Raw genomic sequence first — 17,732 nt, forward strand, 5'->3', positions numbered from 1 at the left:
CACGGTCTCAACCAAGCAGAAGCATGGCTGAACTGGTGCCAAGATTTACCAGTTATTGCACTGCATTGGGCCTCAGGCAAAGCCACGAAATGAGCTGGTCAGTAGATGTATTGGGTGGCTGTGCAGATGATACCTTGGTCAAGCAAGGGATTAATGAAGAAAACGCTACATACGATGAAGTAATGAAAGCACTTGATGTATACTTCAATATGCAAAAGAATACCATTGTCAAGGGTGCTAAATTTAACAAGCGTACCCAATGCAAGGAGAAATTATTGAAGCATTTATCAACGATCCGTATAGACTTGCAGAGAACTGTGAATGTGGCAGCTTAAAAGGTGAATTAATCAGGGACAGGATTGTTTTCGGAGTCAAGGATGAAGCAATGTCTGACCACTTGTAGTCAGTGGATGATTGAACCTTAACAAAAGCAATTTAACTGAGCAGACAAACTGAGGTCAGGAAGTAAAATCGATTAGTGATTTGGGATGACAGAGAGAACCATATCCCAAAAATGGCTGACTCAGTGGAGTATGTTAAATTTAAAAGCAGAGAGGTGGCTGTAGAAAAGCAGGGGAGGCAGGAAGTGTGGCAGGAAAAAACACAGGAATGAAAATTGTCACACCAAAGAGGCCAAATGCCATTTTTGCAGAAAGAAGGGGCACTTCCAGGCTGTGTCACAGCAAGAAGCTCGTACAGAATAAGCGAAAAGAAAAGCCTTTGATAGGTGGCAAGATGTTCTCAATCATAGTAGACTACTAATCCAGATAGATAGAAATCAAGCAACTGCAGGGTCACACTTCTGAAGCAGTGATTACATTGCTGAAGGAGATATTTGCAGCACATGGAATTCCAGACCGTGTAATCTCAGACAATGACCACAGTTTGCCAATTAATACTTGAAAGAGTTCATTGCATTCTGTGGATTTGTCTATATTACCATTCACCAAGGTACCCTGAAGCCAATGGTGAAGCTGAAAAAGGAGTGTGTACAGTGGAAGCACTGCTGAAGAAGAATGATGACATCCAAGTTGCACTTCTGAGCTATCATTCAACTCCACTCCAAAATAATTTAGCACCATGTGAACTCTTCATGGGAAGAAGACTGAGGACTCAACTTCCCACTCTCCCACATGCACTCATGCTGCAAGCACAAGCTGATGTCTTGGATAAGGTGAGGGAGAAAGATGATGAGTATCGTTCCAACCAGATGTGGAAATATGACAAACATCACAAAGCATGCAACCTGCCAGATCACCAATCAGGAGAGCCAGTTTGGATCCAAGACCAAGCTTGTTATGGACAAGTGGTTGAACAGTCACCATATCCACAGTCTTACACCATTCAAGCTGAAAACAGTATGTGAAATGGAACAGACAGAAACAACATCCTACATAGTTGAAGCAGTCAAAACTGAACAGACTAGAGATGTTGCATTCATCAAGAGATCCAGATAATAACCAGATTGATGAACCTGAGTCATTAACAAATTCTTCTTCTGCCCAGCAGAGTCTATCAAAAAGAAATTGAAGTCAGAGAGACTCGGAAGAATCAGAGACTGGGGGAGAGATGGTGTAAAAGCAGTAAATTCTAACTGAGAAATGCTAAGGAAGCACAGGAAGTGATGTAATATCTCATTATCTTGCACTCATGTACAATCTCATGGTGAGATGTAGCTCACAGTAAGATGTGTTCCAATAAAGTTAACATTTTCCTTACCTCAGCAAACTCTGTGAGTATTCTGTGTTAGCACAACAAGATCAAGAATATTGCAGCATGCATATAATGAAAACCATTGCAAAAAACACAAAACCTCATGGAGCAAACCACTGGGGTACTCAGGCTAAGGGCTACTCTGGAGGAGCCCTGCAGTATTCACCAGAGCATCAGTCCCAATTTATCATGGCCTGCACAATTTCTCCATCGCACAGCCTGTAGAGTAAAAGGTTAACATCAGAAGCACACATGATGCTGATGTAATAATAATGTCAGATCACATGACTGAGAAGTAAGAGAGATCTTGAAGAGAACAAAAGCTCTAACCTCATGTGGAAGTCCAAATGTGTAAATGTGTAAACAGTTGTGGTTAAAAAGACTATTGACTCGAGCAGCATACTTTTGGGAGACTAGCCAATCTCCAAACCCTATCTAAACCCCCTAACAAAACACTTAAAAATAGGGATATAGCAGAGCAGGAGGAGGAGGAAGGGAAGGAATATGAAGAAGAGAGGAGGCAACCAACACGTCACCTTTCAACCAGAGTAGCAGTGAACACAACCAGAAATCTCCATTCTATAACATTCATACACCTTACCTTTCCCCTGTCACTGGCCATCACAGCATTCTCTTGGCACGATACTGAAATAAAAGCCACCACAAAACAACCTTTCCAAACCAACTTCAACAACAAACTATCCAATATTCCAAACAAAAGCCAACTTAGCACCCTTGTGCATTTCCTTAGTGCCCGTCTTGCGAGTATCTTTGCCTGGCCTGGTGTTCCTATTTAGTGGTACATCAGTGGCTGCAGCAAATCTGGAGTAAGGTTGCTGACTTTCAGTGGGGGAGACTGAATATGGACTTGGAATTCACTCTCAAACAGTTCAGGGCCTGGAAGGACAACTTCAAGTGGCACTATCTTGACAGGGTCTGGGCTGGCTGACTGACAGGCAACACCAAGGGCATTGATAGAGTGGCATGGCTGGTAGGACAAATGCTATCATCTGAGAGAGGAAGATCCTGAGAGATGCTCATGGGACAGTTCCTCAGTACTCCTCGTAATCTATTGGAGGACAGATTGCTGGAATGCTGTGATACCTGCGAGCCAGTTTGAGGACTAGTATCCTTGGCTTGATAGTAGCAGTCTGGGCCTACCTGATAATGAGCTGTGATTGTATGACTTCAGTCTGAACTTCCACTGCAGCATGGCTTCTGTTTATGCTGCAAAGGAAGCTGAACCATCGGCCATCAGCCACTGCATCATGGTCAAATGTTCTCATGGAGTTGACCACCATTTCCACACTGGGAAGAATGGACTTCAAGCTCTATGCAAAGCCCCTTGCCAAGTTGGTGCCAGACTCCTTCATGTTCTGTGACAGCAAACTATCTGGCAGGCCTGCCACTGCAAAAAGCATTTCTGTGCACATGTCTTTCAAATCTTTTTCTGCAGGCTGCCTCATCAAAGTTCTCATTTGAGTCCTCTGCAGCAGATCACTTGTGCGACCTAGCCCTCTCCAGGGCTCACACCTACGCTATCCTTTTCCCAGCCCTGGTTGCAGACAAGTCATTTTCAGACTTACCACATACAGATCTGCCCCTATGCTACCCTCTGAGGTTTGCACAGTGCCAGTATCTGAGCTGATAATTGCAAATGTGAGATTGAGTGGTGATGCCCTGCTCCTCTTGCAGTTCATGTTCCTGTCCAGTGCTTTCCAGATTGTAGCTCTTGGGTATCTGAAAGAAGAAAGACATGATGGTATGTTTGCAGTGAGGGCAATGGGAGGAAGCAAGAGGTGCATGCTTACATCATCTCCAGCTTGTCTATCAGATGACATTGTGGATGAAGGGAAGCGGGATGTGAGAATATGGATTAGATAGGAACATACTGTCATCTTCAATGGTTTCAGCCATGGCCTCTGTTCTGGCTGCTCCAATGATGGTGAGTACAATCTCCTCCATGGGGGTAAGGACATGCACCCAAGCCTGTGCCCCCATAATTAAGTGTTGCTTCTTCTGATTGTATGTCACCTTGTCCTGCAAGAGAGAGGGAAGTGTGTCAAAGAGCATGGCAAAATGCGTTTGGATGATGTGTCCATCATAGTTGAATAGATGATATAGTGTGCAAGCTGAGAGTTGCGGTCATGAGGCTTGCAGTAGCGCTGAGGTTTGTGAAAGTGAGTGCACCATTTGAACTGTTCTGTCCTTAGCTATTCTTATCTGCTTAATCAGTGACTTTTCTTCCTGCTCCCACATCTTTACCTGTGGTGGCCTCCAGGATCTATTCTTGCCCCCCTTATATTTCTCATCTGTGCTGCCCCTCAATGACATTATCTGAAATCATAACATTAGTTTTCAAATGTACACTGATGAGCAGCTCTATTTCACCACCACCCCTGTTGACAACTCCACTGTTGCTAAATTATCAGAAATCCCATACTAAATGAGCAGATATTTCCTCCAGTTAAATAATGGGAAGATTGAAGCCATCTTTTTTGGCCCCTGCTCCATACCTTAACTGCTGACTTCATCCCTTACCTTGGCAACAGTCTGAGACTAAACCAGTCTATTCGCAACTTTGGTGTCACATTTGACCCTGAGATGAGTTTCCAACCTCATATTCATGCCACCACTAAGACTGCCTATTTCCACCTCTATAGATTCATCTGACTTTGCCCCTTCATCAGCTCATCTGTTGCTGAAACCCTCATTCTTGCCTTTGCTACCTCTAGGCTTGACTATTCCAATGCAGTGCAGGCTCCAACAATTGGCCCTCTGTAAATCTGAGGTATCTAAAACTCTGCTGCCTGTGTCTTAACTCGCAGCAAGTCCTATTCACCTATCACCCCTGTGCTCATTGGCCTACATTGGCTTCCAATTGCAAAGTCTTGGGTCTGAATTTTACGGCCCCACCCGCCAGGCATGTTTTTGGTAGGGAAGAGCATGTAAAATATGACAGGTGGCTAGCCCACTGCCTTCCTGCTCACCCCCAACCCGGTTCCCATAATATTGTAGGCAGACAGCCGCCCAAATCGGCTGCCCACACACCATTTTTAAATAAATGATTAATAGACAATTGAACTTGTTACCAAACTGAATATTACACTGCCCATGCCATAAAACAGCTGACATGGGCAGGTGGATGAGAGTGGGTAGGCCATTTATTTTAAGCAAACACTTAAATGCAGGAAGGAAAGGGGAGATGCCTTGTGCGGGAGATGCCTTGTGCCTACCAAAATCCTCTTTGTTCCTCCCAGCCTGGCTGCCCACCCCCCACCGGGCTCCCCAATCCTTCCCCATTCAATAGCCCTGAATTACCTCACTCTGGAATCCATGTCTTCTTCATCCCGGGACCAACTAGCAGTCCCAGCAGCACCCACTACTGAGTTCTGACACGGCAGGGTCTGTGAGAGCTGCTAATCGCTGAGGGGTGGAAGGCCCACTTTCATCTCACAGCGCTCTATTGTTGCGAGGCTGCCTTGTTGAGTGTCAGTCAAAGCGGCACCAACTTTCCTTCTGGAGGAGTGAGCAATAGCTCCACCTGTAAAATTCAGTCCTTGATTTTAATATTTTCATCCTTGTTTTCAAAGCCCTCCACGGCCTCGTCTCTCCCTATCCCTGTAACCTCCTCCAACCACACAACCTTCTGAGATTCTACACTCCTCTAACTCTAGCTTCTTAAGCATCCCCAATTCTAATGGCTCCACCATTGGTGGCATGCCTTTAGTTGTCTATGCCCTAAGCTCTGGAATTTCCTCTGTACCGCTCTGCCTCTCTACCTCATTTTCCTCCTTTCAGGTACTTCTTAAGGCCTACTTTTTTGATCAAGCGTTTGATGCTTTTGATCATCTGACCTAATATCCCTTTATGTGTCTCAGTATCATATTTTGTTTTATAATACTCCTCTGAAGTGCCTTGGGATGTTTTATTATGTTAAATGTGCCATCTATCTACAAGTTGTTGTTTTGTTCAGAGGCCCTTCTAGCCACATTAGCCACCTGCTGCAGCCAGAATGCACTTCACTTTTAAGAAGTTCAGTGAAGGTTGGCTTTAAGTGGTGCCAGCCTTACAGAAAATTGGGCCCCTGCACACAACGAATAAGCATGGGTTAATCACAATCACTGAGGCTCTTTTCAGGCCTTAGTCAATTTTCCCCCAATAAACCTTGTCTTTTCTTTCAATATCTAATTCTCTGTGGCACCACTCTCCTCCTAACCACAAAAATGGCAAAAAAGATATGTTGAGCAAACTCTGATGTCTATGAATAAAGCCCCACTGTAAAGCCCTGACCTTGAGTGGCCCATGCTGCAGTGAGCAGCTGATTCAGATATCTTGAATTGGTGCCAGTCTTGAGGTTCTAACCATATATGGGCAGAGATAGATCCCCTTTCTATCAATAGACTGCCCATGTGAATGTCCTGCCTATAACTGTATCACACGCTCACTTTAAAACAGCACAAGATTTCTACAACAGATCGAATACTAAATACAAACACTAATCAAAAGAAAAGTAAGTAAACCGACAGTTTTCTTGACGTGAAGTTAACTTATTTTCTGAAACTGACACAGAAAAGTTACAGCCCTATACACAAGTGAAAGTGATTTTCTTTGCATGATTTCGGGCAAGTTTTTAAGTAATAGAGGTTGGTCTAATTTTTTTTCAAGATGAATAATTCATAAACATGTCTCAATAAAAAGCAAGATCAAAGGTGAGCAATAATGAAAAATAGTTTGGGGAAGAATCAGATCTTTTATAATAAAGGATCATTAAAACAATGTGTGTTTGTTACAAATATACTTTGACATTCAGTCTGTGTATTCTTTCATTTCTGTCAAACTTCTCGAACTTGATTTTGTAAACAGTTTTTATTCAACAACCTTCTTCAAGAAACTTGCAACTGAAATCCCAGAAAGAATTGGAATTTATTCCCCTGTAATAAAGAAAGGTCAATGAAAAGTTTTCATTCTAAATTATATACAGTACTGTTTGGTTCTGACTGATTGAGCAGACCTGGTGTCATTGAGGCATAATTATTTTGAACAAAATTAATTTTTAAATACTCTAAATGAGTACTTTAATAATTAATTCACACACCTGCATCCTACTTTGAAAGTAGCGATACTGAAAAGTATAAATTTAGTTCCTATCGTGCTCAGAAACTGGAATTCCTTTTACTGCTTTGTTTTCTCTGCCAGTTTAAAGCTTATGATTCAAGGCTCTTTCACTCAAATCGATGACTAAAGGATTCTTACTCCCCCCCTCCCTGCCTCAAACTCTCTGTTGAATTTCCAAAATGATTCTGCACTGATCGCTTTTCCTTCAAGTTATTTTTACTCTGTTGCTGCAGTCATTTTGCTGACAGTTGGGCTCTTGTTCTTCATCCCAATGTTGAACGTGGCAAAGTGGTATAAATTCACAAGTGGGCTGAAACTAATCACTGGAAGCCCTCAGAATTGTGAATGTTACTTAAAAAAAAAACACAACAGCTGGTCAAGTCAGATTGTAAAATGTTATATTGCAGTGTAGTAGTGTGCTTTTCAGGCTGCGTTTTGCTATTATTTCCCCCCCGCCCCACCACAACCCCATAAATTGCTTCAAATTCACATATGATACCCTCTTCTGGATACCACACCCCCACAAGTCTGTACCAAAACTCTGTAGCCTTACACATAAATACTCATGTTATGATGCAGATGATGTTGATAAGAACCTTATTGTGAAAGATTTACTTCTCTTCTCTTCTCCAAGAACGTTCCTCCAACTTCTGAATGCACTTAATAGCAATGAGCTGTAGGTCAGAAGACTATAAGTTGCACTGTGTTCAAACTGATCTTTAATTTCCTCCTCCTGTCACACAACATCAGGGTGAAAGGTAAACAATTGTGTACATATGGATGTTTAAAAAGTTATTTGTTTCAGTGGGGTGATGTGTTGGTCTCGAGTAACTTGCAGACCCTAGAGTAAAGTTGCCAGATTCACTAAGGGCTACCACTTGGAAAACCTGTTTGTTTTTATGAGATCTCCCCACAAGAAGCCGAGAATTCAGCCAGTTTAGCTCTGCAGAAGTCCCAGTGGCTGGAAAATGGATGCACAGCCACTATCAATTCCAAAAGGATCAACTATAGTTGCAAATTGTGATTTCACTTTCTGGCTGGTTTACTTTCTCTAACAGCTAGGGAAAAAAACTGCAGAGGGAGAGTTGAGAAAAATTAAACAGTGGCCTGTACAGGTGGTCTAAGTGCTTTGCCAGAAAAGATGGTGCTCTCTCTGCCTCTGTCTCTCTCCCTTTCTCTGGTTGCAGTGTTAATATCTTCCCCTAGTGGTATTTCTGCCCCCAGAGTCACTGGCACAAGTAACCTCTTTAGGTGATTCACATTGCCTCCAGAGCTTCTGGTAAAAGTAACCTTCAGCGAACCTCACTGCCAGCAGTGCTGCTTCATTAAACTCACTCGGGATTGAGTGGCATTGCAGGTTAAAGGCATTGGTCAGTTTTCATAGTTACCACTGAGCTGGTGTTTTGGAATATTCAAGCCTACTTAATCTGTGCTTATCCCCGTCAGTAAGTTAAACAATCCTTTTGAAAGTGAATTAAAATGATTCAAGTTTACTGACTAAATCACTTCACCTGCATAATGAGCATAATTTTACTACACAGAAAGTAGCAAAAGGCAGAAAATGGAGACGAAAGAGTAATCACGTGGAACACCAAGTTGCAGCGAACTAAAGTGTATAATTAAAAAGCACACCAAATACAAACATGAATCTTTTTTGGCATCATAACAGCTTTGACCTCAGTACCCAGTCACAAAGTTTCTAAAATGCTGGGGAACAAAAGGACGCAGGACCTGTATCAGCGACTTAAAAACATGGGTGTAAATTGGAGAAAGAACATCTTTTTAAAAAGTGGCCTTCAAGGAACAATAGGGCACCATACCTCCTTAAAGAGGGCCCTCAGCTGGCCCAGGAACACAGCAGCCAAGCACTTCAGCACTTTAAGCAGGAGAGTCAGCACATCTGAGGCTTTCTCCAATTTAGGTAAGTGTTATATAAGCTTTATTTAACATTATTCCTCAGTGAAATTATATGCTCAAATAGCTAATTCCTGACCTAATATTTACCATTTTTTCAATGGATTTGATGTTCCAAAGACAAAATCAAAATCCAGAATTATTTGGATTCTATCATTAGAAACCTAGGGTCTGCAAAATTCATTCTTTAGAAACTTTTTTTTAAAAAAACAACATTTCTTCCCTTTTCTACTCAATGTGCTGACTGTTGCTGGGAGACAGTAGCATGTTGCTTCACCTTGGTGGTGTTGTTCTGGTATTTTGCCCAAGAGCCATTTTTTAATGCATGATCTCTGTTTCAATCTATTTTACCAAGCAGACATCATGGGCATTCCTGATGACTTAAACCTGCACTATCCAAAAGGGATCATAAGACATTGAACTCAATTGTAGCACAGCTACTGCCCAACAGAGACCAATAAAGAGGCCCATACTGCTGGGATTACAAGAATCTAAATAGGGTTGAGCAACAAAGGAATCTAGAGGTACAGATACACAAATCACTAAAAGTAGTAATACTGGTTAATAAATACAGAAAAAACAAACTAAGCACCAAACTTAATTTCTAGAAGGCTAGAATTTAAAAATTGGAAAGGCGTGCAAAACTTGTCTAGCACCTTGGTTAAACCATGCTTGGAGCAGTTACATAGTCCTGTCTCCATATTATAAAAAGGATATAGAGATATTGGAGAAGGTGGAACCCAGATTCACAAAAATTATAGAAAGACTGAAAGGGTTGTAAATATCTGGAAAGATTGAATAGGCTGAGTTTCTCTTCTTTAGAGGAAGGCTGGATGATGGCCTGATTGAGATCTTTACCTTATCAACCCTTCCATAATCTTAATGTGGAGAATTTTTTTCCACTTATGGGGGAAACCAAAAATAAAAACCATAACTATGAGATAATCGCTAATAAACCAAAGAGAATTCAGAATTCTCTATACCCAAAGAGTGACAAAAATTAGAACACATTACCATAAGGAATAATTAAGTCAAATAGCACAGATGCATTTACGGGGAAGCTACTTAAGCACATGAGGAAGAAAGGAATAGAAGGGTATATTAATAAGCATAGTCATATCTCCTATATAAACTGCATTGTTACTATTGGTGATTTGTGTATCTACATCCATAGATACCATTTTTCCTCTACCCCCACTTAAATTCTTATTTTCAAAGCAGCATGTGACTTCCTTATTCTTCCTGTCAAAATGTACCACCTTACACTTATATATACTGAAATTAATTTGCCAACTCTATGCCCTTTAAGTTTATATTCCAGTTTTGTTACAGAGTAATCTTGAACAGACTCTCGGTGTCTCTAACTATTGCATAAGACTAGTTTAAATATACCTCATAGTTCCCACTGACGAATTTTGATGTGACTCTGTGTTGCTAATGACAGATTCCAGTTTGCCCCAGAGATTCCATGATAGGTTCCAGTTGCAACTGATGACAAGAACAGGTTTCAGGTCCATCAAATAACTCAATCTATGATTTCAAGTGTGACGAGTAACAAATTGTAGGTGTGCTTCCTTCTTCCCAATAACAGGTTCCAGGTGTATCTCATTGTTCCCAATAACAGGTTCCAAATGTGAATCATTGTTCCTAATAACAAGCTCCAGGTGTGAATCTGTTCCCAATAATAGGTTCCAGGTGGCATTGTTGTTCCCAGTAACAGATTCCAGATGTGTATCGTTGTTCCCAATAACTGGTTCCAGATGTGTATCATTGCTTCCACTAATATGTTTCATGCTTCCAGGTGTGAATCCTTGTTCCCAATAACAGGTTCCAGATGTGTATAATTATTCCCAATAACAGGTTCTAGGTGTATTATTGTTCCCTGTAACAGGATCTAAATGTGTCTCGTTGTTGTACCAAAAGTTCAGTCAGATGTCAATAAGCACCAAGCTTTCTCATTAATCTGACTGGCCAAAAGATAGATGGCAAGGCTTTCTATTGTCACCATTGCTTGTTGGCTCTCGCAATACAACATTTAGCTGACAGTATGCAGAATATTCTCACCGGAAAGTCAGAAAAATTCAGTTAGCATATGCTGTGTATATCTGAGTCCTGGCTTCCTCATTATGTGCTATAACATCTACTAAGTTTTTATGGGTTGAAGAATGACTTAATCTGAGAAAAGGTTTTGGCTGTTTCTTCTCAGTCCCACACTATTTTTTCCTTTCAAAAGGACTACAGTGAGTCTAAGTACCTAGGATTAGAAGCAATGCAAAGTTCACAGCCCCTATGACTGCTCCCCCTCACCCACAGTTAGTATATGATCTGAGAGCACACAAGCGAGTATGACCCTGTTTCTTTCCACTCTATCATATTCAATCTCTTTGGATTCTAAAAATGAATATTCCCTCCAGAAGTTTTTGTTTCTCGGAAATATTCTGTAAGAAGCTGGACCAGGACCCCACGCTCTAAACAGAATAGCAAGTGAGATTTGTTTATGATGCCTCCAAAAGCTGAGTTTCCTATTCCAGATCACTATTTTAGTTGGCTCAGATTCCAACCAAAATGGACTGGATTCAAGTCTCTCAAGCACACTCATGGAGGTGGAGCAGGCTGGTGCTGCTGTACTAAGGTTGGTACTTCTCTCAAGTACGGTAGTTCCTGGCTCTGTGAGACCTCACCTGGAGGTTTGGACAGCCTTAGGCTCTTGGAGGGTGTTGCAGGGTGGCCGAGTTGTGCTGCTAATGATAGAGTTGATCTGCAGACACTTCTTGGATGGAAACATTAAGTTTATTTACAATATACTCAGCAACAATTACACGTGTGCTTTCAACTCCAACTCTATCATACATTCCTCCTGAGGCAGACTGCACTACTCTCCTATTGGTTACTACAGGTCATGTGATCTTGCCTACTAAGTATTATTCTTAAAGTACTTTACACATTAAATAAAACCGTAATTAACACATTCCTCCCCCTTTAACTCCAGCTATACATATTATATTTACAAATACATATTTTTCAAGATACATAATATTTACACTGGGTAAGGAATTTACAAGTTCAGTCTTTCAGTCTTTCAAGTGGTTTCCTGGTACATGTGGAATGTCACAGCTCCACAACTTTAGATTCTTTGTCAGGATCCTCCTTTTCCAGAGTTGCCTGAACGTCAGGTGCTTCGGTGGGTGCTTGCAATTATGTATCTCAGCCCTTACAGAAACATCAGACATGTCTGTCCTGGGCTGAGTATCCTCGACAGGAAACGCAGACCCAGTCATGATCTCTGGTGGAACCAAATCTGAGTGATTTGTCTCTCTCTTCTTTAAGTGGTCCACATGTTTACAAATGATCTGGCCTTCCACCTCGATGTGGTAAGATAGAGGTCCAGTCACCACACTTATTTCACCCAGTAACCACTTTGGTCCTTCCCCAAAGTTTTTCAGGTATACCGGCTCTCCCACTTCCTCCCATGACTATACCAATCATGTCTAGTTTTCTGGCTTCCCTGACCCATTTCCACCCTCCCCTCTAAATTCAGCATTATTAAGCTCAATCTCATCCTGAGATGGCGTTTAACAATAACTCTGCAACTGTGACATCTGTAGTTGTGTGAGGGGTAGTCCTGCAATGAAAAAGCGTGCTATCTTGGTTGCCAAGGAATCATCAGTTAGCTTTCTCATGCCTGTCTTAACATTTGAACCACCCTTTTGGCCAGTCCATTTGAGGAAGGGTGGTACGGTGCAGTTTTCACACGAATGACACTGTTGAGACTGATGAACAGTTGAAACTCAGCACTCGTAAATGCCGTGCTGTTATTGGAAATGACTACTTCTGGTAGTCGATGAATGGCAAAACTCTGACGTAGTTTCTCAATTGTAGCCACTGACATCAGCAACTTCACTTTATACACGTCCAAGCATTTTGAATGGGCTTCGACAATGATTGGAAACATTGATTACGTTGGACCTTTCCTGGGAACAATGTGTAACCGCACCCAGGGTCTACCTGGCCACTCCCATGGGTGTAATGGAGCTGTCACTGGCAACTTTTGCAGTTACTGACATTGCACCCAGTGCTTTACTAAACTCTCTATTTCGCCATCCATCCCAGGCCAGATAGTTGTGTGCTGTGGTCTTCATTCGGGAAATTCCTGTGTACTGTGCACTGTGTAGTTCAATTAAAAGTGGCTCTCTTCCCTTTGGAGGAACTATCACTTGTGCTCCACACAATAAGATGCCATCCTGGCTGGTTATTTCATGTCTTCTGATGAAGTACTGATTCATTTTGTCAGATACGGGCTCCTGCGAACAACCATGTAGCACTTGTTCTCGTACCTGAGTTAGGACTGGGTCCCAACTTGTGCAATCTCTGATCTGTTGAATCCTGTGAGGAACCTAAGAAATTTAACAGTAAAACAAGTTCCTGTAGAACTGGGACATGCTCATCATTTTCTTGTAAAGGCAAACGACTAAGGGCATCGATATTTGCGCTTTGATTGCCAGGCTTATGAACAAAAGTATATTCATATGCTGCCAGAGTTAAAGCTCATTGTTGTAGTCTTGCTGAGGCTATGGGTGGTATAGCCTTGTGCTCACTAAACAATCCTAGCAATGGTTTGTGGTCTGAGATGATTGTAAAATGGTGGCTGTGTACGTACTGGTGAAATTTCTTGACATCAAAGATGATAGACAGGCTTTCTTTTGCTGTCTGCGAGTATCCATTTTTCACTGTGGTGAGTGTTCTTGATATGTAACCTATTGGCCATTCTGTGCCGTCGTCCATCCGATGAGAGAGCACTGCTCCCACTCCTTAGGGAGATGCGTCACATTTCAGCACCAATTCTTTTGTCTGACTATAATGCACTAATAAATTGGACGAGTGCAACAATTGTTTCACCTTTACGAAAGCTTCTTTCTGGGGCACCTCCCAAGACCAATATTGGTTCTGTTTGAGTAGAGAATGCAGGGGAGGGCTAGAACTGTAGACAAATTGGGTAAGAACCACATATAATAGTTGATCATTCGTAAGAATAATTTGAGCTCTGAGGCGTTCTTTGGCGCAGGTACCTCTCTTATAGCTCTCACTTTCTCCTCAACCAGGTGGATCTTACCCAGTAACACAAATAGATTACCTCTCTCGCTTGGAACATGCACTTTTTTTAATGCACTCCAGCTTGCAAGAAACTTTTTAAGACTTCTTCTAAGTTTGCGAAATGCTATTTTTCAGTGAATCCTGTCACCAATACATTGTCTAAGTAGACTACAATCTGGGGCAGTCCCTGCAGTAAGCGTTCCATTGTTTCTGAAAGATGGCACAAGCGGAGGAGACACTGAAAGGCAATCATGTATATTGGTACAACCCTTTGTGGGTATTAATTGTGACAAGTTCCCAGGAGGCATTGTCCAACTCTAGTTATTGATAAGCATGACTCATGTCAAGGTTTGTGTATTTCGTTCCTCCTGCCAGCTTGGCATACAGGTCTTTGATTTTTGGAATGAGGTGCCTGTCTAGCTTAGCTACTTTATTAGCCATCAGTTTGTAGTCTCCACAAATTTGGACACTTTGGCTGGGTTTAATGACGGGGACTATGGGTGCTTCCCATTCTGAGAACGGAACAGGTTGTATAATGCCCAGTTTGTCTAGCCTGCTCAGTTCAATGTCGACTTTTTCTCGCACGGCATTTGGTACCGGTCTCGACTTCATGAAGCGAGGGGTTGCTTCTGGATCCACATGAATCTTGGCCTGCAGGCCCTGGATTTTCCCCAGTTCATCCTTGAAGATGGAGGCATACTTTCTTAGTAGCTCTGGCTGCCCACTTGCTCTCAACTAGAAAATTTCAGCTCATTCTAATTTAATCTCCTTGAGCGAATTTTGCCTCAGGAGACTTGGCCTTCACCTGCTACCACCATCAAGGGTAGCTTTGCTGATTGGCTCCCATATTGGATAATTACTCTGCTTATGCCTTTTACTTGAATGTCTTCACCCATGTATGTTTTTAGCTTGGTATCTGTTTCTTCTAAACTTAATTGATGTTCATCATTATTCAAATGTCTGAAGGTATGTTCCCCAATTACTGTAGTGGAAGTTCCCGTGTCCACTTCCATTCTAACAGGTTTGCCATTTACTTTCACTGTGACAAATATTGGTTCTGTCTTTCCAACTTTTAGATTAAACAACAAGTAAATGTCTGAATTTGTTGTTTCAGGTTCTTCTACACTGTAGATTTCATTGAGCTTCTTCTTTTGTTTACATGCCTGCTTGAATCTTTCCTTGCGTTGCCTCATCATACGTCCATTTCTATGACAATTGTAGCATTTGATTTTTTTAAGCTGCCAATTGCTAAAAGATTGATTGTTTCCACCTCTATTAAAATTATTCTTCAATTTCACTGCTAAATTATTTTTCTTAATTCTCCAGCTAGCAGGGGCTGTTTCCCGCTTCTCAGCAGAGTCTCGCTTTTTCACACCTCTTTCGGCTGATGTTTCATACACAATGTGGAGGACAGCGCCATTTTGCACACCCTGTATTGCTTTTGAATCTCTTACTGCACTTTCTATGGCCAGCGCTATCTCCAGTGCCTTCTTGAAATCCAGATTCATTTCGGACAATACTGAATAGTGTCCTCTTTCACACCACGTACTAAACAATCTCCGAGCCTGTCATTCAGAGTATACCAAACTCACAATGTTCCGTTAGCTGCTTCAAATTTGCCATGTAGCACACAATTGTCTCACCGGGGGCTCTGTTTTGCAAATTAAACCTGAACCTCTGCATCGTGACTAAAGGTTTGGGTTGAAAGTGACACTTCGCGAGGTCCACCAATTCATCAAAATTCTTGGAATCTGAGGCACTGGTTGATGTAAAACTTAGAATCAAGCTATAGGTTTTGCTCCCACAAGTACTCAAGAGGATTGCTCACCTCTTCTTTTCCCCTGTAATCTCATTTGCTTGAAAAAAGAACGAGGAGTTCTTTATATTGAGACCAATTGTCTGTGGCTTGCTCAAAAGGATCAATTCTCCCAAATTGTGGCATTTTGAGAGGGGATAACTTCTTCAATTCTAACAGAGCTTGCTACTTACCATCACTGGGTGAGGTATAGTGCTGATTTCTTTTAGCTTGATTTCTTCTGTTCAATCCTATTTTATCTTCGTCACCAGTTTGTTGTCAGGTGGCCAAATTGTGCTATTAATGATAGAGTTGATCTGCAGACTCTTCTTGGGGTTATTGCAGGAAGAATACAAATCTGTACACATTCTTCTTGGAGCAAAGGAGAGGAGATTTGATAGAGGTTTACAAGATTATGATAGGTTTAGATAAGATGGACAAAGAAAAGCTATTCCTATTAATTGATCATACAGGGACTAGGGGACAGAGATTTATGGTTTTAAGAGATGCAGGGAGAAAGTGAGGAAGAACATTTTTATTCAGTAATGGTAATAACTGGAACTTGCTGCTTACGTAGGCGTGGACGTGGAGATGATCGATGATTTCAAAAGGAAATTGGATGGGTACTTGAGGAAAATAAACTTGCAGGGCTACAAGGAAAGAGCAGTGAAATGGCACTGACTGGATTGCTATACAGAGAGCCAGCATAGGCTCGACAGGTCAAATGGTCTTCTGTGCTGTAATGAATCTATGACAAACTGCCATTTCTAAGTCATGATGTACACTTCAGGTTAGGCCATAGAGGCAAAAGCCCTGGAATCATTTGATTCCAAAATAATTGTATTGTTTTCTGAATAGATAAACTGGGATTAGATGAATCTGCTTACTCATCACATATATCTGGCAATCCAGTCTCACTGGTTGTGATTATTATTATGCATTCTGCTTTCTATGGAACTTGTAACCATCAGCTAGCTCCATGCCTGCAGGGGAGGGGGAGGTGGGGATGGGTGGGCAGTGGCCTTCCCATAAGACAAGAATGAATGAATATCTGGCCATCGGTCACACAGATCTCATGAGTCATAGGTCTCAGTAAAGGCAGCTTAACATTCTGCTTTGTACATAGCACATTCAAATATCACTTCGTCACTGGAATTCAACAATGTCTGATATGTGTTCATGAGTCAAGGGAAGCTAATGACTATGATCTCGGCCACATACTGTGGACTTGTTCACAGATTTGATGGATCTGTCTATGATATTACCGATTAATCTTACAATTGAGTCGACCAATATTCCTAATCTTTTTCATTATCTTTTGAGACTTACAGTAGAGCACACTGGTCTACTTCTATTCACTGCTGACATGTAGAATAAGGAGATGACCAGGTTTGAATGTCAAATAAACTTAACTGGGAATGTTGGGTGAGGATAGGTCCTGGGCCTCTTTTACATTAGACCCACTCCCACCACACTGCCTATGTTTTAACCCCCTGCACATCTATCCTCAAGAGGTGCAGGCAATTAAAATGGTGGCTACTGTCTTGGGTTATATGTAAACAATGGTGGAATGCATTGTCACAGGTGTAGTCTTCCTGGAGCTACTGATATTACAAATAGTTCCCTCTTTTCCTTACAAAACAGTTGTCATTGCCCCTCTTCAAAGATACCCAACCCTTGATCCCTCTGTTCTTATAAACTATACCTTATAATTCCAGAATTCCCTTTCTCAATTCCCTTTCAAGACCCTCCTGAAAACATAGAAACATAGAAAATAGGAGCAGGAGTAGGCCATTCGGCCCTTCGAGCCTGCTCCGTCATTCATAATGATTATCCAACTCAATAGCCCCGCTTTCTCCCCATATCCTTTGATCCCTTTCGCCCCAAGAGCTATATCTAACTACTTCTTGAAAACATACAATGTTTTGGCCTCAACTACTTTCTGTGGTAGCGAATTCCACAGGCTCACCACTCTCTGGGTGAAGAAATTTCTCCTCATCTCAGTCCCTGTATTCTCAGACTGTGACCCCAGGTTCTGGACTCCCCCACCATCGGGAACATCCTTCCTGCATCTACCCTGTCTAGTCCTGTTAGAATTTAT

The 17,732-nt window shown here is 41.8% G+C and overlaps 1 long non-coding RNA gene across 2 annotated transcripts in view; it reads left to right on the forward strand.

Annotated features, from left to right (window-relative positions):
• The first annotated feature begins 6,159 nt into the window (after positions 1 to 6,159).
• The window catches only part of LOC121286917, a 51,475-nt gene continuing 39,902 nt past the window's right edge, over positions 6,160 to 17,732 (forward strand). For both annotated transcript variants that reach the window (XR_005945101.1, XR_005945102.1), the window contains exons 1-2: positions 6,160 to 6,226; positions 8,373 to 8,752. This is a non-coding gene — a long non-coding RNA (uncharacterized LOC121286917). The remainder of the gene's footprint in view (positions 6,227 to 8,372; positions 8,753 to 17,732) is intronic.

This window comes from Carcharodon carcharias, chromosome 14 (genome assembly GCF_017639515.1).
Source record: "Carcharodon carcharias isolate sCarCar2 chromosome 14, sCarCar2.pri, whole genome shotgun sequence".
NCBI classification, from domain to species: Eukaryota; Metazoa; Chordata; class Chondrichthyes; order Lamniformes; family Lamnidae; genus Carcharodon; species Carcharodon carcharias.